Source organism: Podarcis raffonei, chromosome 8 (genome assembly GCF_027172205.1).
Source record: "Podarcis raffonei isolate rPodRaf1 chromosome 8, rPodRaf1.pri, whole genome shotgun sequence".
Classification (NCBI taxonomy): Eukaryota; Metazoa; Chordata; class Lepidosauria; order Squamata; family Lacertidae; genus Podarcis; species Podarcis raffonei.
In genome coordinates this window covers 85,346,666-85,371,901 of record NC_070609.1, presented here as the reverse complement: position 1 = coordinate 85,371,901, position 25,236 = coordinate 85,346,666, and the positions used below count along the sequence as shown (strand labels likewise).

Here is a 25,236-nt window from a genome sequence, read left to right as displayed (position 1 = left end):
GGGTTTTTACCATCAGAAACAGAATTAGCCCTCGACGTCCAAACAACATTTTTTTTTTTTTAAATCCCTAAGCCGCGCGGTCACAATTTCAGCAAAAATCTGACGTTCTGCAATTCACTCAAAAATGGTGCCAAGCTGTTGCAAATGATCCCCTGAAAGCTGTTTCGGTGGAAACAGATGGGTTTTTATCATCACAAAGAGAATTAGCCCTCGAAGTCTGAACTTGCGGAACAACCTTATTTTTAAAAAAATCCCTAAGCCGCGCGGTCACAATTTCAGCAAAAATCTGACGTTCTGCAATTCACTCAGAAATGGTGCCAAGCTGTTGCAAACGATCCCCTGAAAGCTGTTTCGGTGGAAACAGATGGGTTTTAAACATCAGAAACAGAATTAGCCCTCGACGTCTGAACAACTTTTTTTTGAAAAATTCCCTAAGCCGCGCAGTCACAATCTCAGCAAAAATCTGACGTTCTGCAATTCACTCAAAAATGGTGCCAAACTGTTGCAAACGATCCCCTGAAACTGTTTTGGTGGAAGCAGATGGGTTTTTATCATCAGAAACAGAATTAGCCCTCGACGTCTGAAAAACTTTTTTTTGAAAAAATCCCTAAGCCGCGCGGTCACAATTTCAGCAAAAATCTGACGTTCTGCAATTCACTCAAAAATGGTGCCAAACTGTTGCAAATGATCCCCTGAAAGCTGTTTCGGTGGAAACAGATGGGTTTTTATCATCAGAAACAGAATTAGCCCTCGACGTCTGAACAACTTTTTTTTGAAAAAAATCCCTAAGCCGCGCGGTCACAATTTCAGCAAAAATCTGGCGTTCTGCAATTCACTCAAAAATGGTGCCAAACTGTTGCAAATGATCCCCTGAAAGCTGTTTCGGTGGAAACAGATGGGTTTTAAACATCAGAAACAGAATTAGCCCTCGACGTCTGAACAACTTTTTTTTGAAAAATTCCCTAAGCCACAATCTCAGCAAAAATCTGACGTTCTGCAATTCACTCAAAAATGGTGCCAAACTGTTGCAAACGATCCCTTGAAACTGTTTTGGTGGAAGCAGATGGGTTTTTATCATCAGAAACAGAATTAGCCCTTGACGTCTGAACAACTTTTTTTTGAAAAAATCCCTAAGCCGCGCGGTCACAATTTCAGCAAAAATCTGACGTTCTGCAATTCACTCAGAAATGATGCCCAACTGCTGCAAACGATCCCCTGAAAGCTGTTTCGGTGGAAACAGATGGGTTTTTATCATCAGAAACAGAATTAGCCCTCGACGTCCAAACAACATTTTTTTTAAAAAAATCCCTAAGCCGCGCGGTCACAATTTCAGCAAAAATCTGACGTTCTGCAATTCACTCAAAAATGGTGCCAAGCTGTTGCAAACGATCCCCTGAAAGCTGTTTCGGTGGAAACAGATGGGTTTTTATCATCACAAAGAGAATTAGCCCTCGACGTCTGAACAACTTTTTTTTGAAAAAATCCCTAAGCCGCGCGGTCACAATTTCAGCAAAAATCTGGCGTTCTGCAATTTACTCAAAAATGGTGCCAAACGGTTGCAAACGATCCCCTGAAAGGTGTTTCGGTGGAAACATGGGTTTTAAACATCAGAAACAGAATTAGCCCTCGACGTCTGAACAACTTTTTTTTGAAAAAAACCCTAAGCCGCGCGATCACAATCTCAGCAAAAATCTGACGTTCTGCAATTCACTCAAAAATTGTGCCAAATTGTTGCAAACGATCCCCTGAAACTGTTTTGGTGGAAGCAGATGGGTTTTTATCATCAGAAACAGAATTAGCCCTCGACGTCTGAACAACTTTTTTTTGAAAAAATCCCTAAGGCGCGTGGTCACAATTTCAGCAAAAATCTGACGTTCTGCAATTCACTAAAAAATGGTGCCAAACTGTTGCAAACGATCCCCTGAAAGGTGTTTCGGTGGAAACAGATGGGTTTTTATCATCACAAAGAGAATTAGCCCTCGAAGTCTGAACTTGCGGAACAACCTTATTTTTAAAAAATCCCTAAGCCGCGCGGTCACAATTTCAGCAAAAATCTGACGTTCTGCAATTCACTCAAAAATGGTGCCAAACTGTTGCAAACGATCCCCTGAAAGCTGTTTCGGTGGAAACAGATGGGTTTTTATCATCAGAAACAGAATTAGCCCTCCACGTCTGAACAACTTTTTTTTGAAAAAATCCCTAAGCCGCGCGGTCATAATTTCAGCAAAAATCTGGCGTTCTGCAATTCACTCAGAAATGGTGCCAAACGGTTGCAAACGATCCCCCGAAAGCTGTTTCGGTGGAAACACATGGGTTTTAAACATCAGAAACAGAATTAGCCCTCGACGTCTGAACAACTTTTTTTTGAAATAAACCCTAAGCCGCGCGGTCACAATCTCAGCAAAAATCTGACGTTCTGCAATTCACTCAAAAATGGTGCCAAACTGTTGCAAACGATCCCCTGAAAGCTGTTTCGGTGGAAACAGATGGGTTTTTATCATCACAAAGAGAATTAGCCCTCGAAGTCTGTACTTGCGGTACAACCTTATTTTTAAAAAATCCCTAAGCCGCGCGGTCACAATTTCAGCAAAAATCTGACGTTCTGCAATTCACTCAGAAATGGTGCCAAACTGTTGCAAACGATCCCCTGAAAGTTGTTTCAGTGGAAACAGATGGGTTTTTATCATCAGAAACAGAATTAGCCCTCGACGTCTGAACAACCTTATTTTTAAAAAATCCCTAGGGCGCGCGGTCACAATTTCAGCAAAAATCTGGCGTTCTGCAATTCACTCAAAAATGGTGCCAAATGGTTGCAAACAATCCCCCGAAAGCTGTTTCGGTGGAAACAGATGGGTTTTAAACATCAGAAACAGAATTAGCCCTCGACGTCTGAACAACTTTTTTTTGAAAAAAACCCTAAGGCTCGCGATCACAATCTCAGCAAAAATCTGACGTTCTGCAATTCACTCAAAAATGGTGCCAAACTGTTGCAAACGATCCCCTGAAACTGTTTTGGTGGAAGCAGATGGGTTTTTATCATCGGAAACAGAATTAGCCCTCGACGTCCGAACAACTTTTTTTAAAAAAAACCCCTAAGCCGCGCGGTCACAATTTCAGCAAAAATCTGGCGTTCTGCAATTCACTCAAAAATGGTGCCAAACGGTTGCAAACGATCCCCCGAAAGCTGTTTCGGTGGAAACAGATGGGTTTTTATCATCAGAAACAGAATTTTTTTTTTTATAATATTTTTATTAAGCAATTTTTATATTCATACATACAAAACATACATAAACAAACAATAGACAAAAAACAAAACAAAAAACAAGTACCATTTCATGTCCTAATTTCTTAAACCTTTCTTCTTCGACTTCCTCATGCCTCCCGTTTCTGTATTCCAAATTCTAATCAATTGTTCAGCAAATCTTCCCTTATTTTACTATAAATTTAAGCTAGTCATCTTTGTTCTCCTTGTCTTAACCATTACTGATAGTAACCATTTACTTTAGTCCAACATCATTCTAACTGTCATTGATTTTGTAATATTTCTTTAAATAGTCCTTAAACTTTTTCCATTCTTCTTCCGCCGCTTCTTTTCCCTGGTTTCGGATTCTGCTCGTCATTTCTGCCAAGCCCATGTAGTCCATCACCTTCATCTGCCATTGTTCCAGTGTTGGTAAATCTTGCGTCTTCCAGTACTTTGCAATAAGTATTCTAGCTGCTGTTGTGGCGTACATAAAGAAAGTTATGTCTGTCTTTGACACCCCCTGGCCGACAATACCCAAGAGAAAGGCCTCTGGTTTCTTGGGGAAAGTATATTTAAATACCTTTTTCAGTTCATTATAGATCATTTCCCAGAATGCCTTAATCTTCGGGCACGTCCACCAGAGGTGAAAGAATGTACCTTCCTTTTCCTTACATTTCCAACATTATTGTCAGGCAAATGGTAAATCTTTGCAAGCTTGACTGGGGTTATGTACCACCTATAGATCATTTTCATAATATTCTCTCTTAGGGCATTACATGCCGTAAATTTCATCCCGGTGGTCCACAACTTTTCCCAATCAGCAAACAAAATATTATGACCAATGTCCTGAGCCCATTTAATCATAGCTGATTTAACCGTTTCATCTTGTGTATTCCATTTCAGCAGAAGATTATACATTTTTGACAAATTCTTAGTACTGGATTCTAACAATTCAGTCTCCAATTTTGATTTTTCCACCTGGAAACCAATTTTACTGTCCAATTTAAATACTTCATTTATTTGGTGATAATGCAACCAATCTCTCACCCTCCCTTTTAGTTTCTCAAAACTCTGCAATCTCAGTTTGTCCCCTTCCCTTTCCAGAACATCAGAAACAGAATTAGCCATCGACGTCCGAACAACTTTTTTTTAAAAAAATCCCTAAGCCGCGCGGTCACAATTTCAGCAAAAATCTGACGTTTTGCAATTCACTCAGAAATGGTGCCAAACTGTTGCAAACGATCCCCTGAATGCTGTTTTGGTGGAAACAGATGGGTTTTTATCATCGGAAACAGAATTAGCCCTCGACGTCCGAACAACATTTTTTTAAAAAAATCCCTAAGCCGCGCGGTCACAATTTCAGCAAAAATCTGATGTTCTACAATTCACTCAAAAATGGTGCCAAGCTGTTGCAAACGATCCCCTGAAAGCTGTTTCGGTGGAAACAGATGGGTTTTTATCATCACAAAGAGAATTAGCCCTCGAAGTCTGTACTTGCGGAACAACCTTATTTTTAAAAAATCCCTAAGCCGCGCGGTGACAATTTCAGCAAAAATCTGACGTTCTGCAATTCACTCAGAAATGGTGCCAAACTGTTGCAAACGATCCCCTGAAAGCTGTTTCGGTGGAAACAGATGGGTTTTTATCATCAGAAACAGAATTAGCCCTCGACGTCTGAACAACTTTTTTTTGAAAAAATCCCTAAGCCGCGCGATCACAATCTCAGCAAAAATCTGACGTTCTGCAATTCACTCAAAAATGGTGCCAAACTGTTGCAAACGATCCCCTGAAACTGTTTTGGTGGAAGCAGATGGGTTTTTATCATCAGAAACAGAATTAGCCCTCGACGTCCGAACAACTTTTTTTTGAAAAATTCCCTAAGCCGCGCAGTCACAATCTCAGCCAAAATCTGACGTTCTGCAATTCACTCAAAAATGGTGCCAAACTGTTGCAAACGATCCCCTGAAACTGTTTTGGTGGAAGCAGATGGGTTTTTATCATCAGAAACAGAATTAGCCCTCGACGTCTGAACAACTTTTTTTTAAAAAAAATCCCTAAGCCGCGCGGTCACAATTTTAGCAAAAATCTGACGTTCTGCAATTCACTCAGAAATGGTGCCAAACTGCTGCAAACGATCCCCTGAAAGCTGTTTCAGTGGAAACAGATGGGTTTTTATCATCAGAAACAGAATTAGCCCTCGACGTCTGAACAACTTTTTTTTGAAAAAATCCCTAAGGCGCGCGGTCACAATTTCAGCAAAAATCTGACGTTCTGCAATTCACTCAAAAATGGTGCCAAACTGTTGCAAACGATCCCCTGAAAGCTGTTTCGGTGGAAACAGATGGGTTTTTATCATCAGAAACAGAATCCCTAAGCCGCGCGGTCACAATTTCAGCAAAAATCTGACGTTTTGCAATTCACTCAGAAATGGTGCCAAACTGTTGCAAACGATCCCCTGAATGCTGTTTTGGTGGAAACAGATGGGTTTTTATCATCAGAAACAGAATTAGCCCTCGACGTCCGAACAACATTTTTTTTAAAAAATCCCTAAGCCGCGCGGTCACAATTTCAGCAAAAATCTGACGTTCTGCAATTCACTCAAAAATGGTGCCAAACGGTTGCAAACAATCCCCTGAAAGCTGTTTCGGTGGAAACAGATGGGTTTTTATCATCACAAAGAGAATTAGCCCTCGAAGTCTGTACTTGCGGAACAACCTTATTTTTAAAAAATCCCTAAGCCGCGCGGTCACAATTTCAGCAAAAATCTGACGTTTTGCAATTCACTCAGAAATGGTGCCAAACGGTTGCAAACGATCCCCTGAAAGCTGTTTCGGTGGAAACAGATGGGTTTTTATCATCAGAAACAGAATTAGCCCTCGACGTCTGAACAACTTTTTTTTGAAAAAATCCCTAAGCCGCGCGATCACAATCTCAGCAAAAATCTGACGTTCTGCAATTCACTCAAAAATGGTGCCAAACTGTTGCAAACGATCCCCTGAAACTGTTTTGGTGGAAGCAGATGGGTTTTTATCATCAGAAACAGAATTAGCCCTCGACGTCCGAACAACTTTTTTTTGAAAAATTCCCTAAGCCGCGCAGTCACAATCTCAGCCAAAATCTGACGTTCTGCAATTCACTCAAAAATGGTGCCAAACTGTTGCAAACGATCCCCTGAAACTGTTTTGGTGGAAGCAGATGGGTTTTTATCATCAGAAACAGAATTAGCCCTCGACGTCTGAACAACTTTTTTTTAAAAAAAATCCCTAAGCCGCGCGGTCACAATTTTAGCAAAAATCTGACGTTCTGCAATTCACTCAGAAATGGTGCCAAACTGCTGCAAACGATCCCCTGAAAGCTGTTTCAGTGGAAACAGATGGGTTTTTATCATCAGAAACAGAATTAGCCCTCGACGTCTGAACAACTTTTTTTTGAAAAAATCCCTAAGGCGCGCGGTCACAATTTCAGCAAAAATCTGACGTTCTGCAATTCACTCAAAAATGGTGCCAAACTGTTGCAAACGATCCCCTGAAAGCTGTTTCGGTGGAAACAGATGGGTTTTTATCATCAGAAACAGAATCCCTAAGCCGCGCGGTCACAATTTCAGCAAAAATCTGACGTTTTGCAATTCACTCAGAAATGGTGCCAAACTGTTGCAAACGATCCCCTGAATGCTGTTTTGGTGGAAACAGATGGGTTTTTATCATCAGAAACAGAATTAGCCCTCGACGTCCGAACAACATTTTTTTTAAAAAATCCCTAAGCCGCGCGGTCACAATTTCAGCAAAAATCTGACGTTCTGCAATTCACTCAAAAATGGTGCCAAACGGTTGCAAACAATCCCCTGAAAGCTGTTTCGGTGGAAACAGATGGGTTTTTATCATCACAAAGAGAATTAGCCCTCGAAGTCTGTACTTGCGGAACAACCTTATTTTTAAAAAATCCCTAAGCCGCGCGGTCACAATTTCAGCAAAAATCTGACGTTTTGCAATTCACTCAGAAATGGTGCCAAACGGTTGCAAACGATCCCCCGAAAGCTGTTTCGGTGGAAACAGATGGGTTTTTATCATCAGAAACAGAATTCGCCCTCAACGTCTGAACAACTTTTTTTTGAAAAAATCCCTAAACCGCGCTGTCAGAGGCTCAGGAGCAGAAGAGCAGGGGAGAGAGCAAATAGAGAGCGGAGGAGAGGAATCAGAGGGGAGCGTAGTGGAATATGGCAGTGGCCCGAGAGATTCCATGAGCTTCTCCAGCGAATCAGAAGATTCCCAGGAGGGGGCGCCTATGGTAAGGGCGAGGCGAGTCCCAGGGGGGACGATCCATAAACAAGGAACCAGAGGGGAGTCCCAAAGGAGTAGCGGAGGGTTAGGACCAGTTCCCCCACCAGAGCGCAGTGGGGGGGAAGAGTCACATGAGTCAGGACCAGCCTCTCCTCCAGCGGGGAGAGAAGATGAGTCAGGGATGACCACGCCCACATCGGGAAGTGGGGAAACGGAGGGAAGGCCAGGTCCAGCTAGCCTCCCCGAAAGAGGGAGCAGTGACACAAGTGTAACGGTCAGAAGGAAAGTGGGAGGCTGCGCGCGCGCGCCAAGTTCAAATGTGGAGGAGCGCGGGACAGCAGAAAACCCGGATTGGGAGCCAGGTCCTAAAGCCCGAAAGAGGGGGGGAGAAGAGTCGGCGGACTCAGCGTCAGAAGAATCGAGGAGGGCTGAGACTCCGACTAGCAGGAGGACCCAGAGAAAGAAGGAACAGAGGAAGAGGTGGAGTAAGGCTAGAATCTTAAGCTGGTGTCAGGGGGGAGGAGATTCAGATGGGACTTCTACGGTCTGAGGCATAGACGTAGCGTTGCGCGCTGCGCGTCTGGAAATGAAACTGAACTTCAATAAAGACTTTTTAACTTGAGGAAGAAGCAGCGTTGGTCTTGTGTGAGCTGGGACCTTGGGCAGCGCTGACACATGGCGATTTCCCGCCTCCCACCAGTAGGAATAGAGACACATGACACCGTTATTTGAAGGTTAATGGGCTAAAATAACCCGCAACTTTATTGGTTACAGGTGATGAGCGGTTTTGGCTTAGGCATTGGTCCTATCCGACTATGCGGCTTCAGCCTGCTTCCTTGAAGATCCGGAAGGGTTAACACCAGCAGGGGGAGCCCTGCTGATGCACATCAACTAGGCACTCCCCCGGGGACACCGCTCGGGGGCGTGCCTTGGGCCCTGGCTTCCATAGGCTTCGGACGGGGCCATGCCCCCCAGAATCCTTTACCGGACTAGCCTTCAATATCCGGGGGAGGTGATGGCGCTTTCCCCCAGACATCTACATAATAATACCCATACCAATGCCTAACCGCCACTCATACCCATACCAATACCCTCAGACCTGCAACCAATCCCTAATCCCCGCAGATATGTCAGCCGACCAAACATCGTTTCCCGCATTAGAAAGATGCACGCCATCCTCGCGGTAGAGGGTCACCTTGCTGAACTGGATGTTGGCTTTTACAGGCACAAACCGGCCTAGACCGGTTCAAACTGGCCTAGACTGGTTCCAACCAGCTTGGACCTGTTTCAACCAACTTGGACCAGTTCAAACCAGCCTAGACCAGTTCCAACCAGTCTGAGCCAGTTCCAATTGTTCTGGGCATGTTGGAACCTGCTTGGACTTTTCTCCAACTAGTTTGAGCTGGTTCAAACTGGCTTGGACCGGTTTTAACCGGCTTGGACCTGTTGCACTCAGCTTTGACCGGTTCAAACCAGCCAAGACCTGTTCCAACCACTTCAAACCGGTCTGGGGAAGTTGGAATCCGTCTGGACTTTTTCAAACTGGTTTGGGCTGGTTCCTACCGGCTTGTACCGGATCCAACCGGTATGACCTGGTTTCAACAGGTCTGGGCTGGTTCCAAGTGACATAAACCTGTTCCAACCGGCTTGGCCCTGTTCCAACCAATCTGGGCCAGTTCATACCAGTCTGGGCAGGTTGGAACCCGCCTGGACTTTTTCAACTTGTTTGGTCTAGTTCCAACCGTCTTGGATCGGATCTAACCATTATCAACTGTTTCCAACAGGTCTGGGCTGGTTCCAAGAGACTCCTGTTCCAACTGACCTGGACGTGTTCCAAGCAGTCTGGGCCAGTTCAAACTTTGGACCAGCATAAACTGGCCTCGACCAGTTGTATCCATTCCTTAACCCAACAAAGAGCTGCGGCTTCAAAGTAAATCTTCAAATCTGGCAGGGAGAATCCCCTTCTTTCTTTTGAGTCCGTTAGTAGTTTATACTTAATTCTGGGTTTTCCCCCCTGCCAGATAAATCTAGATAAAATTTTCTGCCATTCTTTAAAACATTTCACATTCTCAATAATTGGGAGGACTTGAAACAAAAACAGCATCTTTGGCAATACATCCATCTTAACCACAGAAATCCGGCCCATTAATGACAATTTTAAATTAAACCAAATCTCCAGATCTCTCTTGATTTCATTCCATAATTTCTCATAATTATCTTTGTATAAGTTCAAATTTTTGACCAACAAATTAACCCCCAGTTTTTAAACATTTTTCACAAGGACTAGGCCTGTCTTTTTTTGTAATAATTTCCTTTCCTCATCGTCCAGACTTTTCTCTAATACTTTGGTTTTGCTCTCATTTAACTTAAATCCTGCTACCTGTCTGAACTCCTGTATCATCTCCCGTGCTTTTACTGCACTGGAGTCTGGATATTGAAGCGTCAACACCAAGTCATCAGCAAAGGCTTTTAATTTATATTGTTAGGATCCTACTACTATACCTTTAATTTGTTCTTCCGTCCTTATCATACTTAACAAGACCTCAAGGACCGAGATAAAAAGCAGAGGGGAAAGTGGGCACCCTTGCCTGGTTCCCTTCTCAATTCTAATTTCCTCCTATACCACATTATTTACTATAATTTTAACTTTTTGTTCATGATAAATCGCATTAATACCATTTAAGAATTCCTGACCCACCCCAATACTTTCTTAATTTTGTGTCATAAAATTCCAAGATACATTGTCAAAGGCCTTCTCCGCATCAATGAACATTAACATTTCTTTACAATTTTTTTGCTTCCAATTTTTCCATAATATCTACTATACTCCTTATATTATCTTTGATATGTCGTCCAAGCAGAAAACCTGTCTGGTTCTCATGTATATATTCTGACAAGACCTTCTTAAGCCTGTTGGCCAATATATTGGCAAAGATTTTGTAATCCACGTTAAGTAGGGAAATTGGTCTATAATTTTTGACGTTCGATCTATCTTGATCTTGTTTTGGAATCAGAGTAATATAGGCTTCCTTCCAGGTTTCGGGTGCTTTGTCCCCTCCTATAATCTTATTGCAAACTTCTAACAATGGCTGGATAATCCAATCTTTCAATGTCTTATAGTATTTTGCTGATAAACCATCTGGTCCCGGGGCCTTGCCAAGTTGCATTAAATTTATGGCGCTTTCCACCTCCTGTCTTGTGATTAGACCATTTAGTAGGATCCTTTTACCTTTGGGAATCTTCTGCAAACCATTAGTTCTGATAAATTGCTCGATTTTAGCTTTATCTTCTTTACCCTTTTTATACAGTTGTTTATAATATTTCTGAAAGCATCTTCTTATGTCCACAGGGTTCTCTACAGACTTTCCTTCCGATACAATATTTGTAATAGTACTTGTAAAATTGCCAGCAACTTTATTGGTTACAGGTGATGAGCGCAATTGTCTTAGGCATTGGTCCTATTTGACTATCCAGCTTCAGCCTGCTTGCTTGAAGATCCGGAAGGGTTAACACCAGCAGGGGGAGCCCTGCTGATGCACATCAACTAGGCACTCCCCCGGGTCACCGCTCGGGGGTGTGCCTTAGGCCCTGGCCTCCATAGGCTAGACCTGTTCCTGTGTAAGCTAGTTCCAACCAGTTTGGGCTAGTTCAAACTAGTCTGGGCAAGTTAGAACCCGCCTGGATCTTTTCTAACTGGTTTGGGCTGGTTACTACTGGCTTGGACCAGATCCAACCGGTATGAACTGGTTCCTACAGGTCTGGGCTGCTCCCAAGTGACACAGAACTGTTCCAAGCAGCCTCGAACTGTTCAAACTGGCTCGGACGGGCACAAACTGACCTAGACCAGTTCAAACTGGCTTGGACCACCACAACTCAGTCTAGACCTGTTCCAAGCAGTCTGAGCTAGTTCAAACCAGTCTGGGCCAGTTGAAACTGGTCTGGGCAAGTTGGAACCTGCCAGGACCTTTCCCAACTGGTTTGGGCTGGTTCCAACCAAACTGGACCGGACCCAACTGGTATGAACTGGTTCCAACTGGTCTGGGCTAATTCTAAGCGACATAGACCTGTTCCAACCGGCCTGGACCTGTTCTAACTAGCTTGGACCAGTGTGATGTCCTGGGAATCTGATTCAGCGGCTGAACCTGAGGAATCCCAGCCTGCACAGGATCCCCCGTCTCCAGGGCTGGCTGAGCCGGGGCTGGGGCTTGAACCTGAAGGGCCCTTACCTGTGCCGGATCCTCAGGAGCAGACACCAGCTGAATCCGCTCTGGCTCCGGAGGTGATCGAGGACCCATTGCCTGCAGGTGTGCCTCTCTCAGCCCTGTCAGGGGAAGGTGAGGTTGTCTCTGGGTCCAGTAACCCTCCAGCCTCTCCTGAGCTGCAGAGGCTCAGGGCAGAGAGGCAGAGGGACCTAAGTTCCCGCAGGAGGAGTGCTCGCCTTAAGGCCAGGAGAGGCGAGTCACCTGTGGGCCAGGACTGCCCTAGGCTCCAGAGGAGATAAAGGCCAGTCAGCCCAGTCCCAGGTTGTGGGAGTAACATCGTTGGTTACCTGTTCCTGCTGGCACCCTGACCTGCTCTCCTGAGTTCCTGACCACGCCCGACTCCTCGCTTTGGACCTTGCTTTCCCCTTGACGGACAGCCTCCTTACCATTGACCTAGGACCGGACTTAGAGCACTCCACATGGTAACCCCCCCCCCCGGGACAAGCACAACCAGTTTCAAATGACCAGCACCAGCTCCAACTGGCCTGGACCTGCTCCAACCTGTCTGGGCCGGTTCCAACCCACTTGGAACTGTTCAAACTGGCTTGGGGCAGTTCAAACCGGCCTCAACCAGTTCAAACCAGCTTGGACTGGTTCAAACCGGTCTGAAGAGCTTCCAAGTGGCTTGGACCGGTTCAAACCAACATAGACCTGTTCCAACCAGTCTGGAACAGTTTAAACTGGTCTTGGCAAGTTGGATCCTGCCGGGACCTTTTCCAACTGGTGTGTGCTGGTTCCAATGGCTTGGACCGGACCCAACTGGTATGAACTTGTTCCAACCAGCCTGAACCTTTTCTAACCAGCTTGGGCCAGTTTCAAACCACCTGCACCTGCTCCAATTGGCCTGGACTTGCTCCAACCTGTCTGGGCCAGTCCCAATCCACTCGGACATGTTCAAATTGGCTTGGGCTGGTTCAAACTAGCTTGGACCAGCAGAAACTGGCTTGGACCAGCACAAACCGGCCTACAGAGTTTCAAACCAGCCAGGACCATTTCAAACCAGCTTGGACTGATTCAAACCGGCCTAGACTTGTTCAAACCGGCTTGGACCGATTCCAAACTGCCTGGACCTCTTCCAACCAGCTTGGGCCAGTTTCAAATGACCTGCACCTGCTCCAACTGGCCTGGACCTGCTCCAACCTTTCTGGGCAAGTTCCAACCCACTTGGAACTGTTCAAACTGACTTGGGCTGGTTCAAACCAGCCTAGACCGGTTGAAATTGGCCGAGACCGGTTTAAACCGGCCTTGACCAGTTCAAACCAGCTTGGAACTGCTCAAACCGGCCTAGACTGGTTCAAACAGGCCTAGACCAGTTCAAACCAGCTTGGAACTGCTCAAACCAGCCTAGACCAGTTGAAACTGGCCGAGACCAGTTTAAATCGGCCTTGACGAGTTCAAACCAGCTTGGAACTGCTCAAACTGGCCTAGACTGGTTCAATCAGGCCTAGACCAGTTGCAACCAGGCTTGGACCAGCACAAATCGGCTTTGACCGGTTCAAACCAGCCTAGACCTGTTGCAACCAGTCTGAGCTAGTTCCAACCAGTCTGGGCCAGTTCAAACTTGTCTGGGCAAGTTGCAACCTGCCAGAACCTTTTCCAACTGGTTTGGGCCGGTTTGAACCCGCTTGGACTGGATCCAACTGGTATGAACTGGTTCTAAACAGTCTTGGCTGGTTCCAAGCGACATAGACCTGGTCCAACTGGCCTGGACCCGTTCTAACCAGCTTGGGCCAGTTTCAAATGACCTGCAACTGCTCCAACTGGCCTGGACCTGCTTGAGGATGTCTGGAACTCTTCAAAGTGGCTTGGGCTGGATCAAACAAGTCTAGACCTGTTTAAACCAGCTTGGACCAGCAGAAAGAGGCCTAGACCAGTTCAAACCATTCCTCAGTTTCTCAGGATTCTTAAAGTCAAAAAAATTCATCCCCCTTTCCCCCTGCAGAAGAGGAGTTTTGAGGTTTGCTTGCAAACTTTCTACCAGTCTTATTCCCACTTAAGGCTTTGGTCCACGATAACCGATTCTACTTTAATTCAGCAAAAGGGATCACCTCCATTTTTAAATCCCTTTGTGTCCCAAAAATAGCCTGATTTAAACTTTGTCTTTTACCCACAGTTCTGATTTTTTGTGTGTCCTTTTTTTGGAGGAATTGACCGCTCACGATCGCCAGACTCGGAGCTTTGCACTGTAAAGGAAGTGAGTTGTTTCCGCTGTGCCGCGTCTCCAACCCCACTCGCTCTCGGGGCTCTTTAAGAGCTTACTGGGGAGTGGGGGAGTTGCCAGAAGGCACCCACCGAAACACCAGATCCTCAGAACGCTTGATCTGAGGATTTTTTCAGCTGAAATAGCTCCCATCTGCCATTACCGGAAGTTGGTCCAAGCCAGTTTGAACAGGTCTAGGCTGGTTTGAACCGGTCGAGGCTGGTTTCTGCTGCTCCAAACCGCTTTGAACCTTTCTAGGCCAGTTGATGCTGGTTCAAGCCGGTTTGAAACGGTCTAGGCCGGTTTGAACTAGTCGATGCCGGTTTGAACCAGTCTAGGCCGGTTTGTGCCGGTCCAAGCCAGTTTGAACATGTCTAGGCTGGTTTGAGCCGACCCAAGCCAGTTAGAACAGTACCAGACAGCTTTGAGCAGATCCAGGCCGGTTGGAACAGGTCTATGTCACCTGGAACCAGCCCGGAGCGGTTGGAACTGGTCCATACTGGTTGGAACTAGGTCAGATTGGTTTGAACCAGTCCAAGCCGATTTGTTCCGGTCCAAGCTGGTTGGAACCTGTTGAGACCTGTTGGAACCGGTCGCAGCTGGTTTGAACAGGTCTAGGCCAGTTTGAACCAGTCGATGCCAGTTTGAACTGGTCAAGGCCGGTTTATACTGGTTCAAGCCAGTTTGAACCAGTCTAGGCCGGTTCAAGCCAGTTTGAACTGGTCTAGGCTGGTTTTCACCAGTCTGGGCCTGTTTTTGCCAACTCAAGCTGGTTTGAGCCGACCCAAGTCAGTTGGAACAGTTCCAGACAGCTTCGAGCAGCCCAAGCCTGTTGGAACCAGCCCAAACCAATTGGAAAAGGTTCAGGCTGGTTCAAACTTGCCCAGACCAGTTTGAACTGGGCCAAGCCAATTTGGGCCAGTCCAAGCTGGTTTCAACTGGTCTAGGCTGGTTTGTGTTGGTCCAAGCCAGCTTGAACCAGTCGTGGCTGGTTTGTGACAGTTCAAGCCGGTTTGAAAAGGTCTAGACTGGTTTGAACTGGTCTAGGCCAGTTTCTGCCGGTTCAAGCCGGTTTGCACAGGTCTAGGCTGGTTTGAAGCGGTCTAGGCCTCTTTCCCCCTTCATGGATCACTGCCTTGCCGTGGCGAAGGGGCTTGAAGAACTCAGAGAAGCTATGACCTCTGTACCCAAGATGGACAGGTCATAGTGGAGAGTTTTGACCAAACGTGATCCACCTGGAGGAGGAACCGGCAAGCCACTCCAGTATCCCTGCCACGAAAACTCCATTGACAAAGAGAACAGGCATATAAAAGTTATGACGCTGGAAGATGAGCCCCTCAGGTCGGAAGGCGTTCAACATGCTATAGGGGAAGAGCGGAGGACGAGTACAAGTAGATTCAGAGCTGATGAAGCGGCTGGGCCAAAGCCGAAAGGACGCTCAGTTGCGGATATGCCTGGAAGCGAAAGGAAAGTCCAATGCTGTAAAGAAAAATATTGCATAGGAACCTGGAATGTAAGAACCATGAACCTGGGTAAGTTGGATGTGATCAAAAATGAGATGGCAAGAATAAATATTGACATCCTGGGCATCAGTGAACTAAAATGGATGAGAATGGGCGAATTCAGTTCGGATGACCATCATATCTACTACTCGGGCAAGAATCCCGTAAAAGAAATGGAGTGGCCCTCATAGTCAACAAAAGAGTGGCAAGAGCTGTACTGGGATGCAATCTCAAAAATGATAGAATGATCTCGATACGAATCCAAGGCAGACCTTTTAACATCACAGTAATCCAAGTTTATGCACCAACTACTGGTGCTGAAGAAACAGAAATTGACTAGTTCTATGAAGACTTACAACACCTTATAGAAGTGAAACCAAAGAAGGATTTTCTTCTCATTATAGGGGATTGGAATGCTAAAGTAGGGAGTCAAGAGATAAAAGGAACAACTGGCAAGTTTGGCCTTGGAGTTCAAAACGAAGCAGGGCAAAGGCTAATAGAGTTCTGTCAAGAGAACAAGCTGGTCATCACAAACACACTTTTCCAACAACACGAGAGACGACTCTACACATGGACATCACCAGATGGACAGCATCGAAATCAGATTGATTATATTCTCTGCAGCCAAAGATGGAGAAGCTCTATACAGTCAGCAAAAAAAAGAACCGGAGCTGACTGTGGCACAGATCATCAGCTTCTTATAGCAAAATTCAAGCTTAAACTGAAGAAAGTAGGAAAAACCACTGGGCCGGTAAGATACAATCTACCGTATTTTTTGCCCTATAGGGCGCACCGGCCCATAGGGCACACTTATTTTTTGGGAGGGGAAATAAAGGGGGGGGAATTATATCCCCCCCGAGCCCCAAAGAGCAAAGAAGCCACAGATGGATCCCGCTAGCTGTCCTGGCTTCGTTTTTAGCCTTCGTTTTGAGCAACCTCGCCATCGCTCCCAGAGCTTGCGGGGCTGGGGAAGCCCGAGCTTCCCCCGACCCCATCCTCCAGAACGGGTCTGGGAGCGAAGGCGAGGTTGCGCAACCTTGCCATCGCTCCCGGAGCTTGCGAGGCTAGGGACGGGGGAAGCCCGAGCTTCCCCCAACCCCAGCCTCCAGAACGGGTCCGGGAGCGAAGGCGAGGTTGCGCAACCTCGCCATCGCTCCCAGAGCTTGCAGGGCTGGGGGCGGGGGAAGCCCAAGCTTCCCCTGACCCCAGCCCCCAGAATGTGTCCTTGCCATCGCTCCCAAAGCTTGCTGCTATCCGAAGCCCGGGGAGTGCGGCGCTGTAGCACGGGAAGTCGCGCTGGGCTCCCAAGGCTTGCGGAGAGCTGCCCGAAGCCCGGGGTGCACCCCGCCGCACTCCCCGGGTTTCGGGCTGCAGGCTGCTGTCTGCAAGCCTTGGGAGCCCGGTGCGAACTCCCGCCGGGCTCCGAAGGCTTGCGGATAGCTTCCTGAAGCCTGGAGAGTGAGAGGCGTCCGTGCGCACCGACCCCTCTCACTCTCCAGGCTTCAGCGAAAGCCTCCATTCACCCTATTGGATGCACACACATTTCCCCTTCATTTTTGGAGGGGAAAAAGTGTGTCCTATAGGGCGAAAAATACGGTAAATCAAATCCCTTATGAATACACAGTGGAAGTGAGGAACAGGTTTAAGGATTTAGATATGGTGGACAGAGTGCCTGAAGAACTATGGATGGAGGCTCGCAACATTATACAGGAGGCAGCAACGAAAACCATCTCAATGAAAAGGAAATGCAAGAAAGCAAAGTGGCTGTCCAACGAGGCCTTACAAATAGCGGAGGAGAGAAGGCAAGCAAAATGCGAGGGAGATAGTGAAAGATACAGGAAATTGAATGCAGATTTCCAAAAAATAGCAAGGAGAGACAAGAAGGCCTTCTTAAACGAGCAATGCAAAGAAATAAAGGAGAACAACAGAAAGGGAAGAACCAGAGATCTGTTCAAGAAAATTGGAGATATGAAAGGAACATTTTGCACAAAGATTACCATAATAAAGGACAAAAGTGGTAAGGACCTAACAGAAGCAGAAGACATCAAGAAGAGTTGGCAAGAATACACAGAGGAATTATACCAGAAAGATATGGATGGCTCGTACACCCCAGGTAGTGTGGTTGCTGACCTTGAGCCAGACATCCTGGAGAGTGAAGTCAAATGGGCCTTAGAAAGCACTGCAAATAACAAGGCCAGTGGAAGTGATGGTATTCCAGCTGAACTATTTAAAATTTTAAAAGATGATGCTGTTAATTGGCTACACTCAATATGCCAGCAAGTTTGGAAAACTCAGCAGTGGCCAGAGGATTGGAGAAGATCAGTTTACATTCCAATCCCAAAAAAGGGCAGTGCCAAAGAATGCTCCAACTTCCGCACAATTGCACTCATTTCACACGCTTACAAGGTTATGCTTAAAATTCTACAAGGAAGGCTCAAGCAGTATGTGCACCAAGAACTCCCAGAAGTGCAAGCTGGATTTAGAAGAGGCAGAGGAACCAGAGACCAAATTGCAAACATACAAAAATACAAAAAAGTTTAAAAACACATAAAGTTCACAATACTTATTTTTCATTAACATATTTCCCCAACCTCCTCATACCTCCCTTTTTTGTATTCCAATTCAAATTGTTAGTTCAGCAAATCCTTAACAGTAATTTTTAACCTATTTCTGCACCTTTTTTTCCATATCACTCAAAACATTACAGCTGGAAACCACTTAGTTTCTATCCGACATCATTTTTACAATATTTCTGTAAATAGTCCTTAAATTTCTTCCAATCTTCTTCCGCCGACTCTTCTCCCTGGTCACGGATTCTGCCAGTCATTTCTGCCAATCCCATGTAGTCAATCATCTTCATCTGCCATTCTTCCAGAGTGGGTAAATCCTGTGTCTTCCAGTACTTTGCGATAAGTATTCTTGCTGCTGTTGTAGCATACATACAAAAAGTTCTATCCTTCTTTGACACCAATTGGCTGACTATGCCCAGAAGAAAGGCCTCTGGTTTCTTCAGGAAGGTATATTTAAATACCTTTTTCAATTCATTATAAATCATTTCCCAGAAAGCCTTGATCTTAGGGCACGTCCACCAAAGGTGAAAGAATGTACCTTCATTTTCTTTGCATTTCCAACATTTATTGTCGGGCAAATGATAAATTTTTGCAAGCTTGACTGGGGTCATGTACCACCTGTATATCATTTTCATAATATTCTCTCTTAAGGCATTACATGCCGTAAATTTCATACCTGTGGTCCACAACTGTTCCCAGTCAGCAAACATAATGTTATGTCCAAGATCTTGTGCCCATTTAATCATAACAGATTTAACCGTCTCATCCTGAGTGTTCCATTTCAACAGCAAGGAGCCCACAATAAAATTTAAGATATTAACTGATGTAAAGGAAAGGGGTGGATTTGCCCTGCCAGACTTTAAACTTTATTATGAATCAGCAGCATTCTGCTGGTTGAAAGACTGGCTGCTTCTTGAGAACACAGACATTTTGGATTTAGAAGGTTTTAACAACGTTTTTGGGTGGCATGCATATTTGTGGTATGACAAGGTTAAAACACATAAAGCATTTAATAACCATATTGTCAGGAAAGCATTGTTTAATGTTTGGATTAGATATACGGATTTATTGGAAAATAAAACCCCAAGGTGGTTGTCACCAATGGAAGCGAAAGCTCAGAAAAAGCTCAATATGGAGGCCAAATGGCCGAAATATTGGGAAATTTTGGAACAAGGAGGAGATAGACTGAAACTGCAGAGTTTTGAGAAACTAAAAAAACAAAGTGCGAGATTGGCTTCATTATTATCAGATAATGGAGGCATATGATTTGGATAAGAAAATCAGCTTCCAGGTGGAAAAATCAAAATTGGAAACAGAACTGTTAGAACCTAAAACTAAGATTTTGTCAAAGATGTATAACTGTTAACCTAATTCAACCCACATTTTACCATCTTCCTCATAAGAATATGGGTGGGCTTTGTCAAAAGCCTTACTGAAATCAAGATACACTATGTCCACAGTATTCCCCCGATGCACCAAGCTTGTAACGCTATCAAAAGAAGAAATATGATTTGTCTGGCGTGACTTAGTTTTTGAGAAACCCATGCTGGGTCTTAGTAATCACAGCATCCTTTTCTAAATGCTCACAGGCTGACTGTTGAATTATCTGTTCTAGGACATTTCCTGGTATTGATGTCGCTGCTCACTTGTTGGTTGTTACCTGGGTCTTCTTTCCCCCTTTTTTGAAGATGGGGACCATTATGTACTGAAGTTCTCACCCTGGGCCAGCAGGGGGATACTGTAGATAGTTATGCAAATACGGGATCGAAAGTGACGTTCAGTGATTGGATAGTTTTAGAAAGTTGTAAGGTGGCCCTGATGCCCTCCACCCCTACCGAGGCAGTCATCCGGGTGCTGCGAGGCCTTTTTGCAACGCATGGGTGTCCCGATGTCCTCGTCTCCAAGAACGGACCGCAGTTCACCTCAGGCACTTTTGAGCGATACCTTTTGGGACTGGGCATCTGCCATGCCCTAACGGCACCATTTCATCCACCCAGCACCATCCAGAATGGTGCCAAACCTCCAGGCGGTGCCAACGCGCCACGGTCATTTGTTCCAGGAAACCAGGTCTTTGCCCGGAACTTTGTGGGGGACATTCCTTGGGTGCCAGCCACAGTAGTGGGAGTCACTGGACCTCGCTCGTACCAGGTGGCCCTCGAAGACGGACGTTTGTGGCGCTGGCACATAGACCAGCTTAGGCACAGGGTTGGGGACTTGGGCACTACTGCAGTGCCCCCAGCTGCGCTCATGGCTCCGGAACAGACACTTACAGATGGTGAGGCTCCACCTACACCTCTCTTGCAAACTGGGGGCGTGGAGCCGAACCAAGCCGCTTCAGAGGGTCTGCCGGACTTCCCACAGACTCAGACCACTGCCGTGCCTGACATTTCGCCAACTCCACTTGTGGAGGTTCCACCCACAGCAGCGGTTCCAGGGGACTTGGTTTCAACGCCACCTAGGGTCACGCCACAGCCTCAGCAAGAATCGGGCAGCCCAACGGACCTGGGTACTGCTCCCCGGCAGTCTGGCAGAGTTTCCAAGCGCCCAACTTATTTAAAGGACTATGTTGTTGGACATGTAATACTGTTGGTCTAATGGAAGTATGTGAAATGTAACCGATATGCTTTTGTGCCTAATTGAACCAATGTGTAGTGCTGTATATAAGGAAACCATTACGATGGTAACTAACGCCTTATCTCGGTGTTATGTGCTGAAGTTCTCACCCTGGGCCAGCAGGGGGATACTGTGGATAAGTGTTCAAATAAGGGATCGAAAGTGATGTTCAGTGATTGGATAGTTTTAGAAAGTTGTAGCAATTATGTGTACTGGAGCTCTATATAAGCAGGCTGACTGAGCCCTTCAGCTCAGTTCCTGTTCTGACCTCTGAAAAAAGAAGAGCTGTTTGAAGAATCGCTGTGTCATCTGATATGTTCACCCACAACTTAACAGGGACAACATTTGCCTGCCTCCAGTCTGTAGGGACTTCACCTGCTCTCCAGGAATTCTCAAACATTATAGACAGAGGCTCTGAGATTACATTCTCAAACCCCTTTAGTACCCTTGGGTACAGCTCATTAGACCCTGGAGCTTTTAATTTGTTTAACGTAGCTAGGTGTTCCTTTCACACCACTTCTCCTATATTGGGCTGCAGTTCCCGCCTTTCATTGTTTTCTCCCCTCAGTGGACATACCACTTGCTTGTTTTTCCTGCTGCTTTGAACATAGCCAAATAAACCTTTATTGCGTGGCAAGTCCCCCTCCCCCCTTGAGAAATAAATACACAGGACACGGTATTTAAGGTTAATGGGCGAAAACAGCCACAACTTTATTGATTGCAGGAATTGAGCGGTATTGGCTTAGGCCTATTGGCTATCAGCTGGAGAGGCGAAGAGAGGGCGGTCCTCGGGCGCGCCGGGCATAAATAGCCCAGGCCACACACACACACCCCCGACCAGCCCATTGGCTAGGCAGGGAGATGACACGCGTGAGGATTCCTTCATTCTTGCGGGGGCTGTGAGCCAGCCCCCGTGTGCATGGGGAGGGCGTGGGCCCGCAACCCCACCTCCTCTTCAGTTCGGAAGTGGCTTTATTATCTTTCACCTCTCTTGCAAGCCTGAGATCATTCTGAGCTTTAGCCCGCCTGACCTTTCCCCCTGTCACAGTTGGCTACTCATGTATACTCTTCCTTCACAATTCCCCTTTAAACCCACAGTGTGAATTTGGCCTAGGTTAGCCCTCTTGGCCAGGATTCCAGCAATAAGTGGGTCCGGATCCACATCGAGAATAGCAAACAGCTGCTCTCTACCGTGTTCCGTGCTCTTCCAATGCCCACCTGCCTCAGCAGATGGAATGTCCATATTCAAATAGCATGAGAAACTGTTAGCCTGGTCATGGAATTTCCCACCACAGGAGAGGACAGTTGAACTGGCATGGTGGTTCTTCCTCCCTCTTTGTCATCTCCTTTGTCATCTAGAAGTCTCTGGAAATACACTTTAGAAGATTAAATGAGAATTCCTGGGACTAGAGGAATATAATTATTGGGGTATCTTCCTCTCTTTGGTGTCCACCCTTCTTCCTTTTGGTCCTTCTTATCACCCAAAAAGGTGACCACAACCGCTTCTGAGAAGAGAAAATCATGGCACATGGCAGTGGTGGCCTCCACAAATGGCTGGTTCTGCAGTTGACGAATCCTGTTATTTTGCTGGGGTTCCTCCTTCCCACCAGCTCATTTCCTGCTCCTGAGTATACGTCGTATGAAGTGATCACCCCAAGGCAGTTGGTGCTTTGGGGAGGGAAAGCCAAGAAGAATGAACTTTCCTATATCCTCAATGTATCAGGAAAGGACTACGTCATTCAGTTGAAGCCCAGGAAGCACGACTTCCTGGTCAAAAACCTCCCACTCTTCACATACAGTTCCCAGGGCAGACGGATCGAAAGTCATCCCTACATCCCTGTTGAATGCTACCACGAAGGGCATGTGGATGGCGTAGCCAATTCGCTTGTGGTTCTGAAGACCTGCTCTGGCTTGACATGATTCCTAAGTATCAGAGACAGAAATTATGGCATAGAGCCTTTCCACGATTCTTCAACTTTTCAGCACCTTCTCTACCTGATCAACGAACCAAAGCCTTGTATGTGTGGAATGAGAGCTCCAGTTGCAAAGCGTCAGGCAGAAGAACTGAGGGCGGAAAGAGGGACCCGGCGTGACCCAAGGCACCCAAAATACATTGAGCTGTACATTGTTGTGGACGAGAAGCTGTTTCAGTTTGAAGGTGCCAATGAAACCAGGATGGCATACCTCATTTTGGACATAGTTAACTTAATGGGTGTGCACTTCCAGGAGCTGCACACAAGTATTGTCCTGATTGGACTGGAGATCTGGAACACAGGCAACCCTTTCGAGGTTACAAATGAGGTTGGGTTGCTTCTGAATAATTTCAACAGCTGGAGAGTGAACGGTCTTGCGAAGTGGATGAAGCACGACACAGCCCTGTTGCTCACTCACCAGGAGTTCGAGCACACCCTCGGGAAGTCATATGGTAATGCCATCTGCAGGCCAAGCTATTCTGCAGGGGTTTTGAGCTACTTGCAGAAGAATCCAATTCTCTTTTCAAGGGCCATGTCCCATGAGTTGGGTCATCACATGGGGCTTGAACACGACGAATCCAACTGTGTTTGTGGAGGATACAAAACCTGTGTCATGCATTCGTACAAGGCAGAAACGAACAAGTTCAGCAACTGCAGCATTCACACTTTTGCAGAACTTGTGCTGGAAGGGAACCTGGACTGCCTGAACAACAGGCCCCAAAAGATACCATCTATCAAGCATTGTGGCAATGGAGTGTTGGATAAGGGAGAAGAATGCGACTGCGGCGGCACGCAGAGGTGCAAGCAGAATCTTTGCTGCAACCCTGACTGCACCTTGAAGCCACGTGCACAATGCTCTTCTGGGCCATGTTGTAAAAACTGTCACTTCCTTCCAAGTGGAGACCTTTGTCGAATTCAGATCAATGAGTGTGACCTTCCTGAGTACTGTAGTGGGAAATCTGAGTGGTGCCCCAATGATGTGTACATGCAAGACGGGACGCCGTGCAGCAAATACGATTCCCATTGTTATGCCAAGCAGTGTTGGACTCACAACTACCTGTGCGCCAGGATCTTTGGCTATGGAGCCACAGCGGCTCCAGCATCCTGCTTTCAGTCTCGGAATAGTGTGGGGGATGCGTATGGCAACTGTGGCAGGGATTGGACAGGAAGTACTTTTGTGAAATGCCAGCCTCAAGACGTAAAGTGCGGGAGAGTTCAGTGTACCAACGTCAGAAACATACCTTCAATGCCACACTATGCCGTGACTCCCACTGAGTTGTCAGGCACTAGCGCTAGCTGCTGGAGCGTGGCCTACCATGGCGGGACAGATTTTGTGGATCTCGGAATGGTGCCTGATGGCACTCCATGTGGCCCTGGGAAACTCTGCAAGAACCATACGTGCATTTTCAGGAAGAAGGCAGTGTGTGATCCCAACAAAAAGTGCAATGACAGAGGTGTTTGTAACAACCTCAATAACTGCCACTGCAACAGTGGCTGGGCCCCTCCAAACTGCATGTTTTGGGGGTCTGGGGGAAGCATCGATGGTGGGTATCCAAGGCAGAACTGGAGCACAAAAGTCGTGAAACGAGCTTTTGAAACAGTGATCCCTCTAGGAGTCCTGGTTCTTGCCGCTATCACTTTTATTGTGCCAAGGCTGTGGAAGCTACCAGAATGGTGTAGGCAATTCACCAGCTCACGGGTTGGAGGGAATCTGCAAGGCAGACGCCTAGATGTTGACAAAGTTGATTCCTGTCGCGTTTGCAAAGTAAAGGAAGGATTGAACTCTACAGATTCCAAAGAGTAATGCTTGTGGACATTTCAAGGCATCCTTGGACCTCCTGTTAAGACATCGACTGCACTCCAAAGCATCTATAATAAAGCAGAGGTTGGTGGCAAGTGGACTCCAGTTCCCATCATCCCTGGCTGTTGACCATGCTGTGCCAGTGGCTGATGGGAACTGTAGTTCAGCCATATGTCGGGGCGGCGCACATGCTCCCTCATCCCAGAAATAAATTTCCCCTGTATATAGTCCTTATAATAGGAGCAATTGTAATACGGTCTTTGCTCTAATAAAATTTGCATTTTCCCCCAGTTGCAAAAGCCTTAAGAAGAATGCACTGAAATAGTTTAATGAAATCAAATGTTTCACTCCGTGCTGTGTAACCTAGCAGTAGTAAAACAGTTTGTCCTTGTTGGGTGACTAACTCAGAACTTCAAGGACCGTTAAGTGTCATTTCACTAGCATTTAGGAACTGGGTTTGCACAATTAACCATGTGTACAAACTTGGCTTTCCCTCACTCGCCCTTTTCATCCAGGGTGAAACAGCAAAGACATAACAGGAGAAGAGTCCTGGCGAGTCAGGCCAATGGCCCATCAAGTCCAACATCATGTTCTTACAGTGGCCAAACAGAGGCATGTGGTAAACCCACAAGCAGGACCTGAGCACAAGATTCTCTTATTGCAATTTGATGGCCAGGGCTGAGGGCAGTTTTGGTTCAAAGCGGCTGGAGGACACCATGTTGGCCAAAACTGAGCTTAGGCTGAGCAAATGATGGAAGAGAGACATGCTTATATGGCCGCCCAAACTTGCCCAG

General features: G+C 46.2%; 1 pseudogene; it reads left to right on the top strand.

Moving 5' to 3' along the window:
- The first annotated feature begins 22,189 nt into the window (after positions 1-22,189).
- Positions 22,190-24,732, top strand: LOC128419994 (disintegrin and metalloproteinase domain-containing protein 21-like; annotated as a pseudogene).
- Positions 24,733-25,236: the final 504 nt, after the last annotated feature.